General features: G+C 39.4%; 1 protein-coding gene across 1 annotated transcript in view; it reads right to left on the bottom strand.

The window, feature by feature from the left end:
- MRTFB (myocardin related transcription factor B) overlaps nt 1-11,801 on the bottom strand; it is a 184,326-nt gene that overhangs the window by 39,368 nt on the left and 133,157 nt on the right. The window lies entirely within an intron of this gene.

Here is an 11,801-nt window from a genome sequence, read left to right on the forward strand (position 1 = left end):
CCAGGCTGAATTTTGCCCCCAAAAGGCCCTGAGCCAGCCGCCTACTCAGTGAACCTCTGACATGAAGTGGAAGGTCAAGGCCAGCTAATCACTGCTTTAAAGGATGTGGTTTTATTTGTTTTCCTTTCACTTTGTACATTTTTTGGAAGTGAGGGTATTTATCTCCGGGTCAATTTTCACACAGGGAAAAACATTCCTTGGCTGTTAAATAATTGGCATATGAAAAAGAATCACATATGTGAATATATATATTTTTATATATGAGAAATAAATAAATAAATATATTTCCTTGCAGATAAATTCTTCTAACCTGGCAAGCTATTTTACCAGTCTAGCCCCCACTGACTGATATGATAGCAATGATGCATTTGAGAGTAGTCAGTGTTAATAATCTGAAAAATAATCCAGAAGCATGAATGTGGTATCAATTATAATATGTATGAAAATGTTTCTCCTGTATTTATAGACCTTGCCTAATTGACTTCAGCCTTGATTACGGACACTGTCATCTTATTAGCTCTTTTGGTATTTCAGTGTGACTTTGCTACTCAGAAAACCACAGACCCCAGTGAAACACAAGAGTAACCCAACTGAGATACAGTGATTATTAATATTACCTAATCTGAAATAAATTCTGGTTAAAAAGGGAGAAATGTCTAAACTCTTCTTCACATTTTGCTAGTCTTTTTTATGTGCTTTAGAAACAACCCCTCAAACAATCTTACATCCTGTCTAGATGTTAGGATCCTAGTGGCTGGAGTTACAAAAAAAATAAAAATAAATAAATAAATATCAGTACTTTCGAAACTACAGTATTTCAAAAAGGATGAAAAGAATATCCAGGCCATAAAGGATACTACACTTATTTTGTTCCACAGTATAGTGAGCAATATGTTAAAATCTTAAAAGAATGTTTTAAATGTTTAAATTTCCACTGAGACCTAAGTTCACCTTTTGTACTTTCAAAATTTAATCACAAAATGATTCAGAATCTTTTCTCCAAGGAAATAAAAAAGCTGCAAACTTTGTTTTGTTTTATTGGATCTGACCGCTGTTCCCAGGCTACAGGTCTCATGACCTCCAAGTCTTCAACTGTCATCATGACACCATGACAAGAAATGTCAGAAAAACATTGTTGTCTAATGATGAATATTTAGCCTTTAAATAAAACTGAAAAAGAAAGCACTTTGAATCTTAAAGACTGACTTTTCTCTTCTTAGGAACTGCTAAGGAACTAAGAGGCAGCCCACAGAATGGGAGAATATATTTGCAAATGATGCTACAGATAAAAGACTGGTATCCAAGATCTACAAAGAACTTCTCAAACTCAATATGCGAGAAACAAATAAATCATAAAATGGGCAGAAGATATGAACAGACACTTTTTCCAATGATGACATACAAATGGCTAACAGACACATGAAAAAAATGTTCAAAATCATTAGCCATCAGGGAAATTCAAATCAAAACCACACTAAGATACCACCTTACGCCAGTTAGAATGGCAAAAATTGACAAGGCAGGAAACAACAAATGTTGGAGAGGATGTGGAGAAAGGGGATCCCTCTTACATTGTTGGTGGGAATGCAAGTTGGTATAGCCACTCTGGAAAACAGTGTGGAGGTCCATTAAAAAGTTAAAAATTGAGCTACCCTATGACCCAGCCATTGCACTACTGGGTGTTTACCCCAAAGATACAGACGTAGTAAAGAGAAGGGCCATATGCACCCCAATGTTCATAGCAGCATTGTCCACAATAGCTAAATCGTGGGAGGAACTGAGATGCCCTTCAACAGATGACTGGATTAAGAAGTTGTGGTCCATATATACAATGGAATATTACTCAGCTATCAGAAAGAACGAGTTCTCAACATTTGCTGCAACATGGACGGCACTGGAGGAGATAATGCTAAGTGAAATAAGTCAAGCAGAGAAAGACAATTATCGTATGATTTCTCTCATCTATGGAACATAAGAACTAGGAAGATCGGTAGGGGAAGAAAGGGATAAAGAAAGGGGGGTAATCAGAAGGGGGAATGAAGCATGAGAGACTATGGACTCTGAGAAACAAACTGAAGGCTTCAGAGGGGAGGGGGGTGGGGGAATGGGATAGACTGGTGGTGGGTAGTAAGGAGGGCACATATTGCATGGTGCACTGGGTGTTATACGCAACTAATGAATCATCGAACTTTACATCAAAAAACCAGGGATGTACTGTATGGTGACTAACATAATATAATAAAAAAACATTAAAAAAAAACTGCTAAGGGAAAGCTCTGCTACAAAAGAAAAAAATAAGAGTAAATGTTTAAGCTGGTTAAAATTTTATCATGTATCAGGTGTCTGGGTTCCTTCCGTAAAGATGATACACTTGTCAAGGACCAATCGCGGTTCTCTCCTAAGTTCCTTTTTTATTAGATTTCTGTATGCGATCTAGAGGGGCAGAAATTAGATATTTAAAAACAAAGCTTTTTTTGTACTGTCGATTTTAAACCTAAAATAAATGTGTTTTTAATTTAGGAGGCAGCAGAGCTCTTAATTAAGATGGGAATATGCAAATAAATTCAAAATGCAATTATGCTTTACATATTGTTTCCATATTCTGACCCCCAGACAAATAAAATGAATACAAGTATGAATGAGTTGAATACAAATCAAAAACACATGCTTTGTATACTTAATAGATGGATCTTTTATGTAAATTCTAGTTTTGTTACAATCTACCGCTTAGCACTGACCACTCTGTTTACGTAATGCACAGTTAAAAGTTGAGGCATTTCATTTTTAGTACAAGTAGTTGAACATTAAATTAATCTTTTAGCACAACATCTGGTGGACATTTAGCTGGTACTTGATGACCTGATTCGTAGTGAGGATTTGCATGTGTCCCTCATTTAAAAAATCTATTATTTAAAAAATTTGAGGTAAAATATATTTAACATAAAAGTTACCATTTAAACCATTTCCGAGCATACAGTTCTACGGCATGAAGCGCCTTCCCATTGTTCTGTAACTGTCACCAAACATCCATCTCCAGAACTTTTTCCGTGAAACAACAACTCCCCATTCTGGCCTCCCACCAGCCCCTGGCAACCACTGTGTCCCCTCTGAATGAGTCTCACTAGTCTGGGTAGCTCATAATAGTGGAATCACACAACATTTTCGCTTTTGTGTCGGGCTTATTTCACTGAGCGTAATGTCCTCAAGGTTCATCCGTGTTGTAGTGTGGGTCAGAATCTCCCTTTTAAAGGCTGAATAATATTCTATCTTATGGGTATACCATGTTTTGTTTAGCCACTCATTGGTCAGTGGACACAAGGGTTGCTTCTACCTTTGGCTGTTGTGCACAATGCTGCTCTGAACACCTGCTCCAGTCCCTGCTTTCAACGCCTGTGCGCATCTACCCAGAAGGGGAATTTCTGGATCACATGGTAATTCTAGTTTTAGCTTTTTGAGAGAAGTTCCATACCATTCTCTATAGTGACTATACCATTTCACAATCCCACCAAGAGGGTAGAAGGATTCCAATTTCTTCACATCCTTACCAACCCTTGTTAATTTTGTTCTTTGGATAGTAGCCATTCTGATGGTGTGAGGGGATATCTCATTGGGGTTTTGATTTGCATTTCTCTAGTGATTCGTGCTGTTAAGCATCTCTCTCTCTCTTTCTTTTCTTTTTCTTTCTTAATTTTTTAAGGGGGGGGCCAGAGGGAGCGAGAGAATCTCAAGCAGGCTCCACACTCAGCGTGAAGCCCAACCCAGGCCTCCCTCACATGACCCTGAGATCATGACCTAAACCAAAATCAAGAGTCAGACGCTTAACTGATTGAGCCACCCAGGCGCCCCTTGTTTATCTTTTTTCTTTTTTAAAGATTTTATTTATTTGAGAGAGAGAGACAGGCGAGAGAGAGGAAGAATGAGCATGGGGGGGGGAGGGACAGAGGCAGAGAAGCAGACTCCCCACTGAGCAGAGAACCTGACACAGGGCTCTATCGCAGGACTCTGGGACCAGACCTGAGCCAAAGGCAGATGCTTAACCGACTGAGCCACCCAGGTGCCCCTATCTTCTTTCAAGAAATGTCTATCCTAGTCCTTTACCCATTTTTAAATCAGGTTACTTATTTTTCTGTTGAGTTGGGGGGGGTTGTGTATATATTCTCAGTATTAACCCCTTATCAGATATTTGATTTGCAGGTATTTTCTCTCATACCATGGGCTGCTTTTCACTCTGTTGATAGTGCCCTTTGACACACACAAATCTTTCATTTTGATAAAGCCTAATTATTTTTTTTCTTTTGTTGCCTTGGTGTCATATCCAAGAAATCATTGCCAAATCCAGCATCATGAAGCTTTCCCCTGTGTCTTCTAAGAGTTTTATAGTTTTAGTTCTTATGTGTACGTCTCAGTCAAAGTGACTATGAGGGGCCAGAATGTGGAAGCAAAGTAAGTATTAGAATTACTATTATTCATTTTTGGTAACTGAGTTATGGTACTCACGTAGACCGTATAGTTGAGGAAATAATGGTATGTATGTATTTCTTAAAGAATACAGATAACAGTTGTCATGATGAGTCGTAAGAGCATGACGCAGGATGCTGTGCTGGAGAGGGGTCATAGGAAGAATCTCAAACTGTTGGCTTCATAAGAACAAAGTCATTCGTTCAAACCTGTGCAGGCCAGAGAGATGCTCTCTTGATGACATCTGCCCTGGGGAACACACGTGAAGTAAGGAGCTCAGTGCCTGGCCCAAAGGAGTGCTCAGCACATGTTGGCCAGTATTTTTTATCCCTCATCTCAGTTAGAGTCAATAAACATTGATTTATTTATAAATAAACAGGAAAGGCCTATTCTGTCGAATGTACACTTTAGGCACTTTCCTACTGGTCATGAGAGAACAGAGTTAGGAATGAGGATGGAACACGACTTCATGGTTAATGCTGAAACCAGCTCAAAATCGAATCATTAACAGTCCTCTTGGTATGTAAGTTATGGGAAGCAAGACTGCAAGGGTAACAGGAGAAATTATAACCAATATCTTGGATGGCCTAATTCAGGCCTTTATTGATAAGCATTTGTAATAAAACAGTCTAATTTTAATTATGTAACATACATGTACATGGCTTACTGTTAGACCTTGCTCATCCTCTTTGTTCGCTTAAACCTAAGGTTTCTGTATTATTTGGAAAAGGTCATCTACCTGAAGGTTACTTGATGCGACGGGGAAAAAAGTACACCAAGTCCCCTAAACTCGTCTGCAGGAACGTACGCTGCGTAACTGACCCACGAGGCTCCCCATCAGCACTACTTCCAGTTCGCACAGGAGTTGTCCCCACAGCACAGACTGTGAAAATGAACACGGATCCTGTCGGGTCACACTTACAGGTAAGCGTGTGGGCGCTTAATGCAAATGATTAATTAAATGGCTTAAGAAATATGGAGAGAAAAAAAGTCTTGGGATGAAAAGCGCCAGTGAGACAACTCCTGGTACCCACGTGTGGCTAGCTGTTCGTAATTTTCTGCAGCTTTCCACTGTTCAAGAATTGCTTAGGCATAAAATAAATTGAGCTCCAATATGTGATGTGTGTTCCATTAATGTTCTGGCAAATTCCTTTCCAGCTGTACTTTGATCAGAATTGAAAAGAAAAGAGAAGAGCCCAAGGAAAGGCAGTGTTAGTCTCCTACAGACCACACAGAAAGACATATTTCAAAGAAGGATTGTTTTGGGGGTGGGGGGCTAAAATGTATGTTTTGAAGGAAGGACATGGTAGTGTATTATACTGTCCACAGTGTGAAATCATTAGCATTTTACTGGGATTGAAAGAGAAGAGCCTGGAAAATCTGTTCTTTACCTAGATATTACGTGTTAATCTTTTTTTTTTTTGGTAGGGAATATATCTTTTATTTGAATATTTTCCTATAGGACTCAATCCTCTGATATTTATCTGTGTGTTCTGAAAAAGAATTCAGGAGATAATATGTCATAACACATTTTGGAATAAAGCAAACCAGAAAGGTATCTTGAGCCTAATTTTCTTTTAAGTAATTGTCTGTAAATATAACTTTTATTTATTTATATTTACTTTTTAAAAGATTTTATTTGTCAGAGAGAGAGAGAGAGAACGTGCACAAGCAGGGGGAGCGGCAGAGGCAGAGGGAGAAGCAGGCTCCCTGTTGAGCAAGGAGCCCCAATGAGGGACTGAGTCCCAGGACCCTGAGATCATGATCTGAGATACCACGGCAGATGCTTCACCAACTGAGCCATTCAGGCATCCCTGTAAATATAACTTTTAAAGAACTGAAAAGTAATTCCCTGCACTGGCCCTGAACTTTATATTGGGCCAAATATAAAAAAAAAATTAATAGGGAAATTAGAAGAATGTGTTTAAGCCATGGCATTAAATGTACAGGACAAAATGATGACCAATTAGCCTATGAAAAACCTTGGTTCAGGCCAACAAGAAGCAAAGGGGCATCTGTGACAGACTTACTCCAAGTGTGATCTGTGGACCTCTGTTAGCTGCCTGCAGTGGAAATTTGATCCTACCCCACTACTCTTTTTTTTTTTTTTTTAAGTGATCTCTGCACCCACCTTGGGGCTCAAACTCACAACCCCGAGATCAAGAGTCGCATGCTCTATGACTGAGCCGGCTGGGTGCCCCGCTACCTGATTGTATTTTGCAAGAGGATTAGCCCACCATGCATTGGAAATTAAACACACTACCTAAAAAACAAACACATACTAGTCTTTCACTACAGGCAATTTGAGGACCACTGGTCCACCGTAACTTAAATTCACCATTAAACTCTTACAGTGAATTTCATTTTAAAGACTGAAAATTAAGAATCTCAAAGAATACCCCAAATAAAAGATGTTTATGTTGTTCTTTTGTTATCTTCTCTTTATACGGGCTACTTCAGTAATGGTGAGGAGACGGACTTTTGGGGGAGAATCCAATGATAATTCAAAAGCAGGAAAAAAGAAATTGCAGAGATAATCTCCTAGGGTTTTTCATTCATTAAAGCAATGAGCACTTGCTGTGTGCTGGACCGTGCACGTTCAGGATGAGGTCACTAAGATAAAATGAGGGGACACCCTGGCCCTTTGGAAACTTCATGTCTGATGAGAAGCAGTATTTTCAGCTATTTTCCCCCTGAACTACAAATGTGAAAGTAATTATATCTAGAGAAATAAACACATTTTCTATATACGAAGTGAGATACCTGGACAAATTCATTCAACAAACACGAGGTAACAGTGAAAATAATTGAACAAAATGTACCAAAACAAACTCTAATTATCACTTCTAGATGACACAAAAATCCCCAAGACTCTGCAGGCATCACAAAGTTTGCCTGTGCAGTTGATTATAAGACCAAAACCCAAAACCTACAACTTACCTATAATCCTCCTCAGGAGCTTCTTTCTTCTACATCAATACAGCAGTTAATGGGGAGATGTGTCTTTAATTGCATGAATAAAAGTGTAATAATGATAATCTTTCTCAGATTCCTTACTTAAAAATACTAACACACTTAGTACAAGGGAATTTTATCAAGGACACACAATTTAAGAAGGTCTCAAGGTATATAGTACAGAAATTATGTACCAGGTAAAGTGGAGGCAGGCCAGCCCTAGCCAGGTTCTAGGCTCTTTTCCTTGGCTGTGTAAGTGGGCAGCGTGCCACTCTCTGAAGTGGGTGTTTTGCCGGAGGCCTAGCTGACAGATAAAAAGCAGACTGTCAGCGGTCTGCACGTAGCAGGCAGAACCTATGCTCCAGCAACATGACTGTTATCAAAACTAGTGTTTCAGTTCCGGAATGACCCCGAGCTTAGCGTGTGTTGCACTGGCAATAAACAGACCATATTTATTCTTCAAGAAACACTGCTATTCCTTTTTTCCTTCAAGGACTTCGGGAATGTCAGCCCACTGGGTGGGACTCCCTCTGGTTAAAGAAAGCTTCTCACTTATAAACTTAGCTGGAGACCACGTTTCAAGAGCAAAGTAAAAACCTACTACAAGCGAAGCAGGGAAAGGGAAAATGCCAATCCCCTACAACACAGGTGGTGCCATCACGATACCATGACCAGGTAGGTGGCTGACGTGACAAAAATCCTGTTACTGAAAGCTAAGGCCACCCTAATAGCTGTTTGGTATCCTGACCTACTCAGAGAACCAATGACTGAAATGGCTAAGTAGAACTGTTTTTTGATGGTATTTACTCGCATACTTGACATTCTTGTTAGCCCTATTTTTAAAGCTCGAACCCAGGGTGCAGCAAGTATGTGAGAATACAGTAAGGGCTGGTCTCCCGTGCTCTCCTTTCTGCCGCCTTCGACCTCAGACCACGGCCAGGTCGCTGACCCCACCTTCTTCCAGACCAGGTTGCAGCCAAGCCGAGCGGCCACTCTTGCCCTCAGACTCTGACGGGAGAGTATGAACTGAGCCACCCACACAACCGCCGAATCCCAGCTGGAGAGGCTCTCCCCTTAAGTGGAAGAGCACAAACATGGGCTGCTTCTGCAAGCCTGGCACCGGTCAGTGCTTGTGACGCTCAAGTGTGGTGCACTTGCTCCACACCAAGGGCCTGTGCTGCATGCTGGACACACACACACACACACACACACACACACACTCTCCCTCTCTCTCTCTCTCTATGAAGTAGCTCTTGTTGTCCAGAGTCGAAGTCCCTCTCCTCATGGACTCACATTTTATTTAGTTGGAAGCACAGATACAATAAGCAAATAAACTAATGTATTTCAGATCCTGGTGGTAAGGGCAGTGACGAACCTAGTGCTGAGAGAGAGAGAGACCTAGTCCCTACCCAACAGATATTCATGAATGAGAAGAAATGCTGCGAGAAAATATGCAAACATTTTGAATCCCCAAATTTCTGTACCTCTTTGAACCCAGGCCTTGTCTGCTGTAAGGGTTAAGCCAGATAATTGCTGAAGTCCTTCCCAACTCAGAAATTCTATGATGTTTGGCTTTAACAAGAACATTTTCTACTGAACTTAACCAATTCCATTAAGTAGTTCAATAGCTCTGACTTTAAGATAACTAAATAGTATTAAAATTTCAGTAAGGCAAAAACATTATAAGGAAATGAAAAAGTAACTAGCATAAGAGTTCTTATATAACCAAAAGAAAGAGGAACACCTAGTGAAAAATAAGAAATGAGAATTTCGAATGCAATTATCAAAAAATATTTGTTAGATTCCTTTGCATGCCCTAGATTTTCAGTTCCCAGCCCCATCTGACACATAATAGGTGCTCAATAAATATTTGTTGAACAAAGGGATTCAATCTAACCAAAATCAAGAAGTCAGTTAAAACTTTCAAATTTCCAAACAGTGTGCAAGGTTTAAAGTAAAGATATTACCTGCTTGTGGGAAAGACATAGTGACTGTGGAAACCCATATTATCTTCCCAGAAGGCAGTTCAAGTGCCTACCTTTTACCTAACAAAAGGTCCAAATCCTTTTCAAAACCTGGTAATTATCCAAAGAAATAATCAGACAAAGTGCCCGGCAATGTATGTATAGAAACAATGTGTGCAGCAAATATGTGAGAATAAAACAGGGGCCCTTACTGTGTTTGTAAGAGTGAAAAATAGAGACAGGTCCAGACAATCCACAATACGGAATTGGTTGAAAGATGAACTTAGCTACCTGCTATTAAAAATGAGATTAATGTATATTTATTGACAAGGAACACTATTAGGATTATGATTAAGATATAAAAGTGATTTAGATATAAGAGTTCCTGCATGACCCATCAGTTCCACTCCTAGGTAAATGCCCAAGAGAACTGAAAACACACGTCCACATAAGAACTTGTCCACACACATTCGAAGCACCACTATTCGTAACAGCCACCTGTCTAGGGGGTGTAGCTCAGGAGTAGAACATGTGACTACGTACTAGCCACATGCCCGAACCAAATGTCCATCGAGTGATGAACAGATACATAAAATATGGTCTATCAATGGACTATTATTCAGCCCTAACAAAGAATGAGGTACTAATACAGGCTATAACATGGATGAGCCTTAGAAACATACTAAATAAAGAAGCCAGTCACTAAAGATCACATATTGTATGATTCCATTTAAAGAAAATGTTCAGAACAGGCAACTCCAGATACAGAAAGTAGATTGGTGGTGACCTAGGGCTGGTGGTGGGGATACTGGGGATTGACAGCTTATGGGTATGGGCTGCTTTTTTGGGATGATGAAAATGTTCTGGAATCAGATAGTGGTGATAGTTGCACCACTCTGTGGATATACTAATAACCACTGAATTAGACATTTTAAAAAGGGTGAATTTTCCCAGTGCCAGTTTTTACAGAAATAGAAAAATCCATCCTAATATTCATATGGACTCTCAAGGCACCCCCAAGTAGCCAAAAACAGTCTTGAAAAAGAACATGGTTGGAGGTCTCACACTTCCTGATTTCAACATTTACTACAAGGTGACAGTAATCAAAATAGTGTGGTCCTGGCATAAAGACAAACATATAAGTCAATGCAAAAGAATGCAGAGTCCTTAAATTATTACATATATGGTCAAATGATCTTCAACAGAAGTGCCTAGGGGAAAAGGACAGTCTTTTCAATAAATGATATGGGGAAAATTGGATATCCACATGCAAAAGAACGAAGATGGATCCTTACCTTACACCATATACAAAAAATAAAATGGATTAAAGATCTAAATGTAAGACTCAAGACTATAAAAATCCTAGAAGAAGACAGAGAAAAAGCTTCATGATACTGGATTTGGCCATAATTTCTTAGTAGGATACTTAAGCATAGGTAATAAGCCCCAAAACAGACAAATGGCACTATATCAAACTTAAAAACTTCTGTGCCTCAAAGGACACTATCAGTAGAGGAAAAAGGCAACAAAGAATGGGAGAAAATGTTTGCTCATCATGTATCTGAAAAGGGGTTAATATCCAGAATATACAAAAAACTCCTACAATGTAACAGCAGAGAAACAAATAATCTCAATAAAGATGGGCAAAAGACTCAAACAGACATATCGCCAAAGAGGATATACAAATGGCCAACAAACGCATGAAAAGATGCTTAACAGCACTAATCATTAGAGAAAGGCAAATCAAAACCACAAGGAGGTATCACCTCATACCACTAGAATGGCTACTATCAAAAGAACATAAATTAGTAAGCGTTGGTGAGGATGTGGTGAAACTGAAACCCTTGCATGCTGTTGGTGGGAGTGTGAAATGGTACAGTTACAGTGGAAAATAGTCTGGAGGTTCCTTAATAAATTAAAAATGGAATTACCATATGGTCCATCAATGCCACTTCCGGGTATATGCCCCAAAGAATTGAAAGCAGGGTCTCGCAGAGCTATTTCCAAACCCATGTAACCTAGCACCATTATTCACAATAGCCAAGACATGGAAGCGACCCAATGTCCACCAACGAAAGGATAAACAAAATGTGGTATATCCAAATAATGGAATATTATTCAGCCTTAAAAATGAAGGAGATCCTGTCACAACCTGCAACATGAGCAAACCTTGAAGACTTTATGTTAAGTGACATAAGCCAGTCACAGAAAGGCAAATATTGCATGATTCCATTTATATGAGATATCTAAAGTAGTCAAATTCATATGTATGTATGTATATATGTATTGATTTAAATTCCAGTACAGTTAACATGCAATGTTCTATTAGTTTCAGGGGTACAATACAGTGACTCAGCAATTCTATACTTGACTCAGTGCACAGCATGGTAAGTGTACTCTTTAATCCCCATCACCTAGTTCACC

Source organism: Ursus maritimus, unplaced genomic scaffold (genome assembly GCF_017311325.1).
Source record: "Ursus maritimus isolate PB19 unplaced genomic scaffold, ASM1731132v1 scaffold_2, whole genome shotgun sequence".
NCBI lineage: Eukaryota > Metazoa > Chordata > Mammalia > Carnivora > Ursidae > Ursus > Ursus maritimus.